Here is a 16438-nt window from a genome sequence, read left to right on the forward strand (position 1 = left end):
ATTTCATGCATCACAAAGAAATATATTACATTAGTATACATACAAATGTTTGATGTTCGACTCATACACGAATATCACATTTCTTAGTACACAAGAATTTAGTCTTCTTTCAATATCTTCTCAGCAACTTCATTTAGGAGTCTATTGATAGCTTCGTCAACGGCTTCTTCGGCAATCCTTATCATTTCTAATGCTCCCCTCATGGCCGGATCGGCCTCGGGATCATATGGCTCAGGCAGCGGTGAAAGTTCAGCTGTAGTAAAGAAAAGTTGTTAATCCGAAGCCAAAAACAAACACTGAAGCTAAAATTCAGTAATAATACCTATACGCCTTGTGCGCTCAACAACCTCTTTGGCTCACTTAACTTCTTCTTGGGCATCATAAGATTCTTTTTCATTTTTCTTTATAGCTTCGTCAGCTATCTCGCGGCCGCCCTTCATCCAAACATTGGAATAGAATTTCCCGCCCATCAAAGTAGCTTCAGCCGAAGGCTCCTTCGTGTCGTCTATGGATAAGATGGCTTCTGCCTGGGCTGCAGCTTTAACATGTTCACAACCAGTTTTCTCCAAAACTGCTGCAACCCCTCGAGCACCAGCAAAGGCACAAAAATCCCCACGATCGCTAAGTATTTCCTCAAAAGTTTCGACTTCTTCGCGGATCCATTGAATGACTCCTTCGGGATCGCCTCGAATAAATTTTTGCTCCGATGAGTATGCACCCACCTTTGCAAAACTGTCTTTCAATTTCTTTGCAAATTCCATGGATACTTCGTAGCATTTCTCTCTGGAACCCCTAAGTTCTTCAACATTCTTTTCCAGCCTGGAGCTTGTCCATTCACTTATCTCTTGTTTTGCCTTTGCAAGTTCAAAATTTTTGCTCATTTCGGCAAGTTTTTTTCGAAGATCTTTGACTTCGGCTTGGTGTGCTTCGGATTGTGCATTATGTTTTGCTTCGTTGCTCTTCAGCTTATCCACTAAGGAAAACAATATTTTATCTTTTTCAAGTGCCTCGTTCCTTAGCGTAATAACTTATGCCCGAAGGTTCCCAAGGGCTATTTGGCAGCTTTCGTCTTCCGTATTCTTTTGTGCCCTTAAAGCATTGCTTATGATTAAGCCCTACAAAAAATGAAGGATCAGCACACAATAATAAGAAAAGATATAAAAGGTAATCTGCTTAAAAGCTAAAACATCCTCACCTTTAGACTATTATAAGCAAGGCTGTCTGCAAGGTCACCCTTCGACATTGCAGACAGGCCAAGCTCTATCTTCGGGAATCCTATATTTTCTGCTATCTCTCGGCAAACAGATATCTCCTTGCTGTCCGGAAGGTAGTACAGAAAGTCGTCTTCATCAGTGCCATTATATACCAAGGATTCTGGGGGATACTTCAGATCCTTAGCATATTGCCTAGCTTCGGCAACCTGCTCCTCTGATAGCTTTTTCCCTGCCGCGTGACGCATTATAAATTCCAATCCCTCAGTAGAAGCTTCAGCGGCAGGGAATTCATATTCTTTGTTGGTTGTCTCTTTTCCTAACGGTAACAGAGCCCTTGCAGCATCTGAAGGTCCTTGTTCAGCATCCTTTTCAACAAGCTCCGCATGCCATATTTCTGCGGGAACTCAGGACCCAGCTTCAGCTTCAACCCGAGTTACGACAACTTCAACAGTTTCCTTTGTATTTTTCTCACCCATGCTAGGTACTTCTGTAGAGGCAAGAGTTAATACCTCTGTTGATTCCATGACAGCATCCAGTACACTAGCCATTCTCCTCCTTTTTGGAGTTATCAAAGTAGTTTTTTGAATCTTCGACAATTCCGCCTTCAGCAGTGAAAGAGTTTTTGGCTGCCCCACTGCTGTCTTCGGAATTGGCTCTTCGGCTAATCCCACTATGGCTTCGGCAGTAGCGGGATGATCTGGCTCAGCGGTAGAAGAAGACCCTTTAGCAGGCGTCGGCACTGTGGCCGTTTCAGAGCGCCTGTGTCGGTGTGTCAAGACTTTAACCTTTTTTCCCTTCGGCGTGGCAGAGATTGCCGAAGCAGCAACCTTTCTTTTCTTTCCCTGCTTTTGCGAGGGATAACAATAGTTTGGATACATAAAACCAATTACATCAAGAACCCTGTTTAATCTCTTCTTGCCTCGTCCTCCGAAGGCCTATGTCATAGCATCGTCTTCAGCTCTTGTGTAGGCCCCAAGCAATTCGTCACTAGTTGCCTCAATACAATCCAACCAGTCATCGTTCAGCTCATCGAATTGATCTATGTATCTGAAGGTGTATTTCAGATAAACTAAACTGCCTTGACTGGACCCTGTAGCAGCTTCCTTCGGCATCTCCCAACCACTTCCAAGAGGCCACACTTTGTAAGCAATATGCTCCTAGACTAAGTCCCTAGTGCCAATATAAGTACATACATTGTTGAAGGCCGTCTGGCATGCTTGAATATCATTTCCAAGGGCAGTGGTTGGCCTCCTAATACCGAAGCGAGACCAGATAGGGTGTTGAATGATCCCCTTTATATCTTCTCTTTCAACTAAGTTGTTCTTCACATAAAACCACTCTTGCATCTAGGCTCCTGGCCACCTCTTCCGAAATGTTGGGATGGGATAGCTCGCATTGGAGCGAGGCACGAAGCCATAACAACCAAAATTATTATGATATTGTTCTTTGCCGATAGCCTTCGTCTCATAGGACAACTCATGCATGTTGCAGAAGCATTTTGCATTCGGCTCTAAACCCTGGCTTCTCATGGACCAAATGAAAATCCCCATTCTTATGACAGCTTCGAGGGTAATCTGATGAAGGTAAATTTCAAAAGTCTTCAAAACTTCAACTAAAAACTTGTTCAGGGGGAATCGAAGCCCTGTTTTCATAAAACTCCTTTAGACAACAAGTTCGTCTGCTTCGGGCGCAGGGGCACTGCTATCTCCTCCAGCCCTCACGATAGAAATATCGTGGAAGTATCTTCCTTTCATTGCATCAATCTGACTCGGCTACTAGGGCCGATCTTCAGCACCTTCATTTCCACTTTCTAAGTCAAAACTTTCACTATCGTCAGAATCTTTAGATAACCCAGCTAGGGCCGATCTTCAGCACCTTCGTTTCCACTTTCTAAGTCAAAACTTTCACTATCGTTAGAATCTTTAGATAACCTAGCTAGCATCTCATTGTTAATCTTCTCTGTATTTGTTTTCTCCATAGCTTCATAAAACCCGGCCAATGCAGGGTCAGCAATCTTCTTCTCTTCAGCCATTTAGACAATGGTTGCACGATTGTCGAAGCTTAAAACTCAATCAAAACTCGGCAGAGCAAGAGAATTCAGAATGTCAAAAATAGCGCACGCAACTGAAATGGCACAACAAATGCTATCAATGCGAGTTCCTGTTTATATGCCTAGTGCCTCACAATTTGGTGGGCCATACATGTCAGTGTCTCTCGCTATTCTAGCGAAGGGAAGGTGTTTTTTCGGACCTTCATCTAAAGGCCTTTGTTCATGTCGCAGTCTAAATTTGTTACAAAGAAACAAATTAATACTGCGAGGGGCTACTGTTGGGGGCCTTCCTCTTCCGAAGGTCCTAAAAAATGTGACTAACCATATGTTTTCAGTATGATATAGACTATTACAGGAAGCTTAGGCTTTGGGATGAAGGCGTGTGATATGAGTATACAGCCCGAAGGCAACATGGATGGACGCCGAAGCTATGGCTAAAGGAGCTTCGGCTTGGCATGTTAGCGAAGATGAAGGACGAAACCGACCTAAGGGAGAAAAGACTACTTAGTCCTTGATAGTTTGCATTATGATTAAGAGTAGATGTTAGGGGCATAAATGTAATCTTATCCGGGCTACGTCCCGTGCCTATAAATAGATGAACAGTTACACCGTACTTTTCACGCTTGATTGTAATCACCATTGCATCATTCTCGCATCTTCACCTTCTACCAAGCCGAAGGTATCATTGTAATATAAATATTGTTGATGTTTATTCATGTTTATGATATGAGAATATAAATAACCTACTGATTCATAATCATTATTTATATTCTTTTGTATTTCGTGTACCCTTATTTATATTTGTTCACCGAGATGATGAAGGTATGCCCTTCATGACCTTCGTCTGAACATCATTACATCCAAAAGGAGATAATGCTTCGAAGGACGAAGGTCTTTAATTATTAATAATCTTGTTGTCTTGTTCTTGATGTATAGCATTTGAGAAGGACCAACACCACCCCTCTTCCAAGTTTCAGATAAGAATTTTTTAGACCACTCCGAAGCTTCAGAATCGATCTTCGGACGTGGTTAGTAGAAACTCTAAAATTAGGTTCAGTGCAAACCTTCACATGGTTGCACCCGACCTTCAGCAAAATTGAAGCATTGCTTCGGGTGCCTATCCAAGCACAATAGTCCTCTCGTGCTGAGAGAACACTTTTAAAAGAATTGGTCTCACTAAGCACCCACCTCATTAGGCCCTCCAAGTCAGCATCCAAGAAATCCTTTTGTTTAGACAGAGCCCCGGTAGAAGATAAGGTTTTCAACAATTCATTATGGCATCTATTGCTAAGGGTGTGACAGTTGTATAACAGGATTCAGTAGTTTTCATTATGTACTCTGGCATGATTCACTTCATCTTTCAGGTCATCAGTGTTCACCTGAGCACTGCTAAGATTAATGGCTACTTCGGCAGATGCTTACTTCATCTTCGTTATTTCAACTTCTTGTTCTTCTTTTGCTCGCTTCAGCTCAGCCTCAAGCGACGCAATTTGGTTGTCCTTTTCAACAATAGAAGCTTCGAGCTCTGATATTTTTCTCCCCATTGTTTCTTTAAGCTTACTTTTCTCTTCGTGCATAGCCTGTGCTTCGGTTCAACTTTCAATAAAATCCTTTTCCAGAATCTTGAAAGATTTTCCTTCTCATCACAAATAAATTCGAAGCTGGGACACTTCAGATCTGAGCATTATCTCTTTTTGGGTAGCTTCGCCCACAACATTTTTCTCAGGGCCTTGCTCAGGACCAAACCCTGTAAGACATGAGAAGAGAAAGATAAGTAAATTATTCCATCAAGTCATACTTGAGATATGTGTAAGCAAAGCAATCAGAAAAGTCCTCGGAGGACATGCTTGAGAGCATGGCTTCCAGCTTCGGAAACCCAATATTGTCCGCCATATAGCGGCATACTTCAGTTTCCATATTTTCTGGGCAGCAGTACAATAATCGTCTGGACCGCCCCCAAAGATAGTAGACCCTGAAGGGTATCCAAGTTGTTCAGCAAAACCGATAGCTTCGGACGGCTGGTTCGCACCCATGACTTTCCCCGTTGCATGATGAACCCTATACCTTCGACCACCCAAGTCTTGGTCAAAAGGTCCTTCGGCAAGCGGTGTATCATCTTCGGTTGACTTCTTGGCCTCTTCAATCTTAGCAGGCCCCTTACCCTTGTCCTCCGCCAGAGTAGGCTTGGAGGAACCTTTCTCTTCGACTACCATGATCAGCGAAGGTGTCACCGCTGCATCTATCTATTCAAATCCCAAACTACACGGACCAGACACATCTGCAACAGGCAGTGTGGTACCCTTCGGCTCTAGTATTGTACTAGCAATATCTATTTCATCAGTTTCATCTTCGTCAACATCGAAGAATGAGCTCATCATCGGAGCTATTCGCTCATCTTCCTCTTCTTCGCTCTCTGGGAGCAACTCCAAAGGTACTCTTTGCGATATCAAGGCAATAACTTCTTTAATCTTTGCCTCTTCAACACTCATAGAAGGGAGTTCCTCAATTTCAGCTGCCACCTTAGCTTCAGGTGCAATCTAAAAAATATTTAAATCAAGAAATTAATATAGAAAATTTATGACCAATATACCAAAAATCAAAAAAGTCTGTTCACCATAACTTCCTCTAAAGCTTGAGCAGTCAACTCAATTGCATATTTGAGAGTTTGCTCCACCTAGTAGTCACCTTTTTCTTCCTCTTCTTCGAATCTTGAACCATGTTGGGATAGCCAGGATAGAAGAATCTAATAGCATCGAAGACACGATTCAATCGACACCTTTTTCGAGCCGCAAAAGCCCATTATAAAGCTTCGGCTTCAGGTTTGCTATAATTACCAAATATTTCATTACATTTTGCTTCAATATAATCTAACCACCCGTCGCTAGGTTCTAAAAATTCATCCTCAAATTTATACTTGTAATAAAGTCTGACCAACCTAGGCTTGGCATCCGAAGCGGCTATTTTAGAAATCTTTGGCATTTCCCACTCAGCCGCTAATGGCCATGTCTTAAAAGCTAAAAACTCCTGAACAAGATCCATTGTTCCAATATGTGTGCAGACAGCATTAAAAGCAACTATAACAGCCCGAGCTTCAAAGTTGATGTAACACGTTAGCTTTTTATATCAGAAACTTATAACAATAGGAGTCTGAATAATTCCCTTTATATCAATCCGTTCATTCAAATCATTCTTCATGCAAAATCATTCCTTCGCCCTTTCGTTCGGCCACTTGCTTTGGTAAGCAAGAGCCGGAAACATAACACCCCTTCGATAGACGAAGTTGTGGCAGCCAAAGTTGTTGTGGAGGCCTGAAATTGCAGATCGTGAACTTGACTGAAGGCTTTGCAGAAAGCTTTAGCATCAAATTTAACCCCTTGACTCCGAACAGCCCAAATAAAAATTCCTAGAGGCACTATAACGTTTGGGGTGAGCCGATGAAGGTATATGTTAAACCTTTTCAAAATCACAACTACCGTCTCATGCAAAGGAAATCTAAGGCCAACCTTCAGAAAGCTTCGAAACATGACAACTTCGTCCTCCCTTGGATTCGGCACTAATTCATCACCTCCTAACCGCAAAATCAACATTATCAATATAGCCAAAGCGGTTAAGTACCTCAATATATCCTCCTTTGATGTTAGATTTGCCAAAGTCCACATGGCTTGGCTCCATAGGACATAAGATAGTGTTGTATTCCTCAATGTCAATTTGTCTCTATCCTTGGACGGACTCACAGAGCCGCCCTTGGCCTGGGAGGCAGTAGCTTCCACTATTGAAACAAACTCTTCAACCCTTATCTGGGCACATCTGACAAAGGTGTCAACAACACCTCAGCATCACGTTGCTCTCTGACCATCTCTAATGAAAAGCGAGTGATTTTCAACTGGCTAAGGCTAGTTCGAAAGTGGCAAATATGTTCGAAGCAAGCTTCGAAGGTGGAGAGGCCCTGGCAGCTGCAAATGCAAACAACGAAAGTCATGCCAATGACGATGGGTGTCGCCCCCTTTTATATGTGTGATTTTTTAAATTTAACCATTGCACTCACTACCGCTAGGTCCCACTATTCAGAGCTAATACTTCATAACAAGTTTCGGGAAGGTGTTTTTGGGACCTTCGGCACAAGGCCCCCCAGTTACGATTTTTGCGATCTAAGCTCGTTATGAAGAAAGGAACTCATCCCGTAAGGGGCTACTGTTGGGGGCCTACATTGAGGAAGATCCTCAGAACCTTGTATTTCATAATCAAATGTGTTCCATGTGTATAATAAAAGTCGGACAAAGTCGGCCTTCGACTATTACAGGTGTATAAAGTTGTACAAAGTTGGTTCATCTTTCCTACAAATAGATGAACAGTGCCCTGCATAAAGTACCATTTTTAGGGCCATAGCTTCGTGTCGCTTAGCCTTCAAAGAACCTTCATGCCACCTTGCATTAAGGAGCCGAAGGTATGCTTGTAAACTTCTCTAATGTAAAGAAATATGAAATGAAAATGCTAAGGCAAAGAAGATGAGTTTCATATCCTAATATGCAAAGTTGTTTCATTTTGCAACATCTCATTTATATCCCCTTATATATAGACCTTCGTTCTTCGCATTATCACTTCGAAGAAGTGTTATGTCAAGGATGAAAGTCCATATATTTAACTTGTATTGCCTTGATTTTCAACGCCTTTAGGGATTGAACTCAAGTATTCAACACAACTGCTGATAAAATAGAGGTTAGGGGCATGCAAAACCCCTAGAGGTAACCCTAATGGGCTCCAACACGATACACAGGCAACCCAACAGAAGGTGTCACATCACCGAAACAAAATTTGAATGCTGACTTGTTTCAATGATTCCCGTTGACTCCGAATGAATTTTAGGTTTGTTTCAATTGGGTTGGAAAGCTTATCTCCTTAGCTTTCCATCTATCCATATAAAGCTCGACCTAATATGAGTTCAGATGCATCTTGGTGTCCGTTTTAGTGCAGACTGGTCCTGGACATCGAGGTGGAGACAAAGTTCAGTCGGACTTGGCTCCCTCTTGTCGCAAATGTCCTAGCTTCTGACATATTGGCCTTTACCAAGTCCTTGATGGTCATCTCCAAGATTTCTAATCATCAAAACATCTATGGCACCAAGCATAAGTAATAAAACATAATTGACTAGGTTAGAACAAACCTAGAGATTTAGCTTACGTGCACGTATGTATGAGAGTGATGTACTCATCATCCTGCCCCTCATGAATTGGTGTCGTCCTTGACTCAAGCGGTGGCCAAGCAACCCTACGATGTACAAGTTCTTTAGGCCTAAAAACAGGCATCACAGATTTATGGTAGTTTCTGGATGTCATCTTGTTACGATGATTCACATTAGCTCTGAGCATATTTTGACGTGGGGCTAGTTGGGTTGGAAAGTTTATCTCCTTAGATTTCCAATGGTATATAGAATGTTCAAAATGGAGTCCATATGTGGCCTAGGCGTCCATTTTCGTGAGGACCACTCCTGCAATCCAAACCTGATTCACGAATAAACTAGACTTCAACTCCCCTTGAGCATGGGACTCTATGATTGGTTGGGCCTTAACCATATAGTTAACGTCCATGTACTCATCATTCTCCCCTTCTTATTTTTTAGTCATCCTCGACTCAAAGTCGTTGGTGCTTGAATAAGGTGTTGATGTAGTGCTTGATGTTGTCCAACCTTGCTCCCCTTCTTAAAGTTGACACTGTTGTTGTAAAACATACAAAGAAGGATAAGTGGAACTGGACATGATATGGTTAGTTTTAACACAACAACCCTCTAATTGATCATATTGTTTCATAACAAAAGGAGATTTCATATTTGAACAAATATATACTCTACGTATCATATATTCTCTTTTCCAATTATCTTCGAATAACATGATATGTATGTTTAGATAACTAGAGCAAATCAGCACTAAAATAAAGTTTCTCCTCTAAATTTTTTAGATTACATAGAACGTCAACTTCAATATAACCCAAATAATTTAAATAAGATAACAATTTTAGCTCATCATGCACACTAGTTATGTGATTGAATATTCTAATTTCAGCTCAACTAATAGGATTGGAAGCAACAATATCAAGTTTGTTCTCAAGTTGTGGCATATAAGTAATAGATGAATCATCACTCAACTCAATGTTATCACAAGAATCAGTAGTACAATCATCATGTAACAAAGGTAACTCGGATTTATTTGAAGTCATGACATCATGGGATGAAACAAATTGTTCTCTCATAAGTGCTTTCATATCAGCCCAAGTTTGTGGTTTGTCATAGTCATGCAAATTGTTCCACCAAACTAATGCATGATTCGTTAAAGTACTAGCCATAATTTTAAATTTTCTCCTATCACATATGGCATATACGACATTGTGCAAAAATCTTATCCATTGATACTTCCCATTCAGTATACTCATTTGCAATATTTTCATCAAATGAAGAGAAAGATGGATATATTGAGGTACTTAAAAGATTTAGTCAATACATGCATCATCTCCTTCAATTCCAGATGGGAGATACACTCACCATCAGTAGACTTATGTCACACCCAGCTTTGGAAGGCAAGTCGAATGCGAACCATGTACGTGCCAGCATCAGAAATTCACATACACAACGATTACATATTTGGACACCTTCACACATTGCTCAAATTATAGTGGAAATAGTACTTTATTACATCAAGATGTCCAATACATCCACAAAGTCATTAACTTAACATAGATCAAAGTGCAAATACAAAACATAGTACGATAAGGCCTTCAGAGGCAGTTTACTAAGGGTTTGCCACTACACCCAACTAGAACTCGTAAAATCTTGAAACTCCTTAAAGTCCTTCGTGTTGCCTTCATCTTCTCCTGAGCACTAATTGCAATGGGAACAACCCGGGGTTTGGTGTTTATAAAGGAAGGGTGAGTACATATTAACTCACTCAACAAATGTCTCGTTTGGCTAAAGTGGACTAGATGTATGTGGAGTTAAGCTTAAAGCAATTGCTTTTAGTTGGTCAGGTATTTATTACTAGTAGAAAGCCAAGGTTTAGTAATAAACCCAAGTTATTACCCAAATGGCACTCCCTCCAAGAGGAAATACCAAAATCCATAGTTATAATCATCACCATTAAGCATCATCATAAAAAGTATCCAGAGTTACTCTAATCGAAGGAGCTACTAAGACTGCTCATAACCATGAGCACAACTGATATACCAGTTTCTAACACTCTACAGAGGTCACACAATTTACCCACGAGTCGTGATCCCTTCCTAGCCTGGGTTGTACAGACCCGATCTTCACTACCGAGGTGAATGGCTAGGGATTCACTACATAGCCTTTACAAAGATTCCCCAGAGGTCATAGCCACCCGTTAGGTTTCTCCGGTTTGATAAACACAGGACCTCTCCCGACAGGAAGGGTGACTAACAAAAGCAACACGAAAGAACCTCGTCACCCAGCCTCGATAGAGCAAGTACTATGCTAGGACCCCATTGACAGCACGACGGTGAAGCTGACTACACCTCAAGTCCCATTCCACCCTCATGGTTGTACTATTTTCCTGAGTGGTCATCCAATGAATAGGTCCTTACAGAGAGGTACTCGGGAAACAACCCGAGCCCCCTAAAGTATCACAAGTTCATCATCAATACCAGAATAACATCATCGTATCGTAAATATTCTCATCATGTTCATTGATTAAAGTAAAGCAGTAGCATAATACTAATAATAATAGCCAATTCCCAAAGGGTAAACAAGGACAAGAAAAAAGAATACTAGTCAATCCTTAGATTGTTCATGGTATGCGGGACAGTGAATTATAAAGTAAGTAGGATATAATGGATCAGAGGACACTTGCCTTCACCAGGTTGTTGCTCAGGGAAGTCTCCTGCAACACACACAGGAACCATGGACTGCTTGTTGTCTATGCAAAGCAATCATTCATTCAACACACTTGGGGAATAACAAAGAACATTACACCAAACATATGCAACAGATCAAACACAGGTTCAGTAAAAAAGTACATACACACAAGTGAACTCCAGGTTCTAGGGTAGATCACTATGTTTAAGGGGTCTACTATTCTCTAACTAAGTTTATCTCAGTAAATTACTTCCCTAACTATGTCCATCTTGATAAATTACTTACTTAAATAAAGTTACTCCAGAGATGAGATCATATATTAAATGAGATCAATTCCACAAAGTTAATCACATGACTATTCATTAGGGTTTCACTTTTATTCTCCCTTTAATAAATATTCTATCACTTTAAATTAACCTAGAGTCTAGCCACAAAATTAAGACATGCAAATAGTGAATGAATATAATCTAAACAGATAGAGAATAACATTATGAACATTTTGCAATTTGAACCATCCAATTTGGAGTTCATATGCAAAAGATATGAAATTCACAAGTTTTGGAATTCAAAACCCTAAAATTAAACCCATTTTTTCTAATTAGAAACAAACCCAGGGCTCCCTCTATAAGAAACCAGGGGCACGACTGCAATAACCAGGGACGACGAGTTCTATTACTAGGGAGCCGAGGGTTCTTTTTACAAAATGGCAAAACCGAATGGGTATCGGGTCTCCTCGGCCATTGGATCTCGAATCAACGACCGAGATTAGAAGCAGCGGGTGAAAGCTCGGGCGCGTGGGACGTGGGCGCCTGACAGGTGGACCTAGGGCGGGGCACGATGCCAACGAGCGGGGACCATGGGAAAGTGGCACGCTGAGGGTGTGGGGCTCTGGCCATTGGATCTCTGATCAAGGGCCATGGATTGACGAACCACGTGAACCATTATTCGAAGATCTGGGCCATCGGATCAGGGGTGGGCGGCCAAGATCAGGCATCTAGGGACTTAATAGTCTCTGGCCAGCCAGGGGCAGCGCCGCTCGTGCCTGCGGTGGCGTAGCCGCTGGAGGCGAGGCAGGCGAGGGCTGTTGGGGAGAACCTAACGAGCACTATGGCGGAGCTTGGGTCACAAGAATGGGACGAGGGCGGGCAAATGATGGAGGAGGGTCTCGGGCAGACCAAAGAGTGCTCCAGCAAGCAATACACGCCGCAATTAATGGGGGATAATCCGTTGCACCGATGCCGACATTTTAACACCCCTGGTGTTACTGGCACTAAAACTTGAGCATAACATCATGTGCATTGACATTTCATGTTGTTTGTTACACCTATAATGCATTCACTAGGTAAAATTTCAAAACAAGTTGTGATGTGGTGACTTGAAGAGTGCTTAACCTTAGGGTAGGGTACTTACCCTAGGATTAGGGCATGAGGGTAGTAGTAGCCTAAAATGAGTAAAATCTCAAAAGCCATGAAAAATGTTCACAAGGTATAAAATTTGATGAACTTTAGTGTCCCAAAAACCCTAGTGTGCCCAATCCCTAAAAACAAACCCTAGAAAACCCTAATTGGAACCCTAGGGGGTAAATGCAAATTCTATGCACTTTTGGACCAAAGTGCAAATAACAAAGTGATAGAACACCACAAACCAAGTAACTTTCACATTGAAGGATTTTCATGTAGTGTGGAGGAAATTGGACGTATTTGCAAATGGACCCATGGACACCATATGGCTAAGTCTGAATTTCAGTGGAATGGGGTCAACTTTGGAGCTCTGTACCTCTAAATTCATAAGGATTTGGTCCTAGGTCAACACATCAAATTTGTAGAGCTATGATAGGAGTACAACTTTGCTTAAGTGATTAAGCATTAGTGACATACAAAATTTGGAGATAAAAGGACCTGAAGTCTGGCTGTCAGACAACCGAGGAACTGAATTCTGACTGACAGTGAAGTCAGATGAAATTTGGGATCAGATTTGAGTATAATCCAGTGATTATTTGATTGTGGATGCTATAGCAAAATCAAAGATGGATCATAGGGCAACAAGTTTACTACAGACGGTTAATCAAGTTGCTACACAAAAATTTAAGAATTAAGCGCTTTGATTTGCTCGGTCAAAACCCTGAATGAAGAAGCCCATGGTACAATAACTGAAAAAGATCAGTAGATGCACTGAACCTCGCCGCCGGTGACCCCGCACCCGGATTCACGCCGGCGCTGCGATTCGGGCCCAGTGGCATGTGGTTAACTTCACAGGGTGAAAGATCTTGGGCAAGAGATGAAGATGGGACACTGCAGTTGCTTTGTCACCATGCCCTGTTGCGCCGCAACGTGGCCGCGCGACCATCCCGTCGTGCCGCTGTTCCTCGCGGCCCTGCCACACCGTCAGTCGTTTCACCATGTCGCCACAGATCGCCGTGGATAGCCAATCCATCGTCTAAGTCATTTCTTCAGTGAAAGCCACGACAGCCTGCGCCAGTGAACTTCTCCTCTCTCCGGCCACCAGCGCACCTTCTCCAAATTGGATGCCACCGCTGTTGGCTTCTATAAATTGAGTGATCAACCAGGTCCGTTAGGTTATTATGCACCCAGTGCACTAGCTCTCACCTCTGATCGTCCACCAGAGCCTCCCAATTTCGCATTTCTCCCAAATCCGTTTTCCGCGCCACCGTGAACCCCCTCTCCGTGGCCAGCTCTCTGCAGGTTAGTTCAAGCTTCTTGGCTTGATGTTCTAGCCTCCGTTAAGTCTCCTGCTATTCGTAGACCTGTTTAATTGAACTAGACTGCCTTGAATCACCAAGAACACATCGGATTGTTCTCGGTTTTCGCCGTTGTCGTGGACAGAAGGATTCTAGGCTTGAATCGTGCAATTGATAGAGGGATTAGGGTCGCCGAGGGTGGGATTAGGTGTCAGCCGAGCTAGGGGGTTTGGTCATTAAGTATCTCGGCCGGTACGGGTTCGCCCGAGGGTTGCTCACCGACGTTCGCCATCGGGGACCTGTCGTTGTGAAGAAATAGAACTCTGATGGCCTAACTATGAATGTCAGAGATTCAAGTGAATAGTGGAGACGATTCTTAACCGGTTATTCAAACAGCCAAGGTCCTCTGCGCATAGTTGGCATCGCGGGCGCGCGCGGGCCTGCTCAGGCTGGTTTGAGCCCGTTACTATTCATTCCTTTTCTTTTTCTTTTTCTGCCAAACTTAGGAAATTTATAGAAAATTCTAGAAAATGATAAAATCATGAGACTAATTTTACTAGACTTCTAAATTCCCCTAGTATTTAATAAAAATAGTTCCAAGATTTTTATTACCATAAGCATAATCATAACCATCATCCTCATCACCACCTGTAAACCAAACATCTCTGATCAAAGTATCTCTAATCAAAGGAGCTCCCTTGGCCGCTCATAACCACGAGCACGGCTGATATATCATTTTCGTAACACTCTGCAGAGGTTGCACACTTTACCCACAAGCCGTGATTCCCTCTTGGCTCGGGCCAATCAAACCCTTAAACACTTCCAAGGTGAATAGGCAGGGTTTCACTACGTAGCCTTTGCAAAGATTCCCTGAGGCTGTAGCCGCCCGTTAGGTTTCCTAAATGTACCGCACTCCTCCCCAAGGGGCAAACCAATCTTGGCAGAGTGAGCCACATACACCGAGCCCCATTGACGGCACGACGGCGAAGCGAACTACACCCCAGTTCCTCTAATTATTCAGCTAAGGGCGTCCCATTCCACCCTCATGGTTGCACTGTTTTCCCGGGCGGTCATCCAACGAACCAGTCCTTACAGAGAGGCACTCGAGAAACAGCTCGAGTCCCCTTAAATGTCACAGTACCATCATCATAATCAAAAGGGAAAACAACATATCATAGATAATCTCATCATGTTCATTGATTAATGTGGAGCACTAGCATATAGCTAAACCAAATAACCCAACCAAAATAGGTAAACAAGGACAAGATAAACAAAAGCTAGTCAATCCTTAGGTATAAACTGTGTAAATGCAGGGAGTGAGTTATAAGAATGAATAGGACATAAATGGGTCAAGGGACACTTGCCTACACCAACCGACTGCTGCTCAGGGTCTTCACCTGCAACTCCTTCGGACTCCACCAACTGAGCGTTATCTGTACGAGTTCAAACATACATTCCACAAATTTAATACAAAAGAACAGTACACCATACAATAGAATATAATAAATAAACAGACGCTCGACGCATGGCTCACACCTACGTCTAAGCGAGAAAGAGGGAATAACGGTCGAGGCTACGGTCGAAGAGCGACCACGTTACGCGGTTATAAATTAGAGTACTAGTCTAAACAGAATAGTATTAATTTGGCCATCAAGTTATGCATAGGTTAAAGTCATGTTCCATGTTTAATCATTATGAATAGATCAAAGTAAATTTAAAAGGATTGTCGCTCGGCGAAGCGCGTGACACAACACTTAGACTGAATTAAAAACAAAACGACTCGTCGCGTGACGGGGCGCGCCACGAGACACTTGAACTAATTATGAAAATAACGTCAAACATCGCACGACGAAGCGCACGACGGCTTACATCATCCAAACTGAATTTAAAACGAAGTGTCACGCGACTGGACGCGCGACGCCGCACATTAAATAATCTGAAATTAAAATGGATCGTCGCGCGACGAAGCGCGTGACGGAGCACATTAATTGAATCTAAAATCAAATTAATTAGTCGCGCGACGCAGCACATTAATTAAACAACTTTTAAAATTAATTAAAACCAAAATCAATCACCGCGCACGTGGGGCTGCGCGCGCGGGATCACGTTGCGCATGCCGGGGGCGCGCGAGGCCGCGCTGGCCGCGCGAGTCACGCGGGGACTGGGCGGGCGCCACCTGGGAGGGGCCGGGCAGGGGGCGCCGCCGGGGCCGAGCAGGGGCGCGGGGGACCGCGCAGGGGCGCGCGCGAGGGGCCAGGCAGGGTGCGCAGGGGGGGCATGGGCCGCCGTCGGGGTCGAGAAGGGGGCCGCGCGAGGCCGGACCGAGGCGCCGCCGGGGGAGGCCGCGGGGAGCCGCCAGGGGCGCCACGGGGGGCCGCCAGGGAGTGCGCGAGGGGGCCGCGGGGGCGCCGCCAGGGAGGCCGCGAGGGGCGTCACCGGGGAGCCGCCACGGGCGTGCACGGGGGGGGGGGGGGGGGGGGGGCGCGAGGGGCGCGCGAGGGGCGCGCCGCGAGGGGGTCGCAGGGGGCATCGCCATGGAGGCCGCGAGGGACGCCGCCGGGGAGCCATTAGGGGCGCGCACGGGGGGGGCACGAGGGGCGCGTATGGGGAGGCCGCGA

The sequence above is a fragment of the Zea mays genome, chromosome 6, assembly GCF_902167145.1.
Source record: "Zea mays cultivar B73 chromosome 6, Zm-B73-REFERENCE-NAM-5.0, whole genome shotgun sequence".
In the NCBI taxonomy this organism is placed as follows: domain Eukaryota; kingdom Viridiplantae; phylum Streptophyta; class Magnoliopsida; order Poales; family Poaceae; genus Zea; species Zea mays.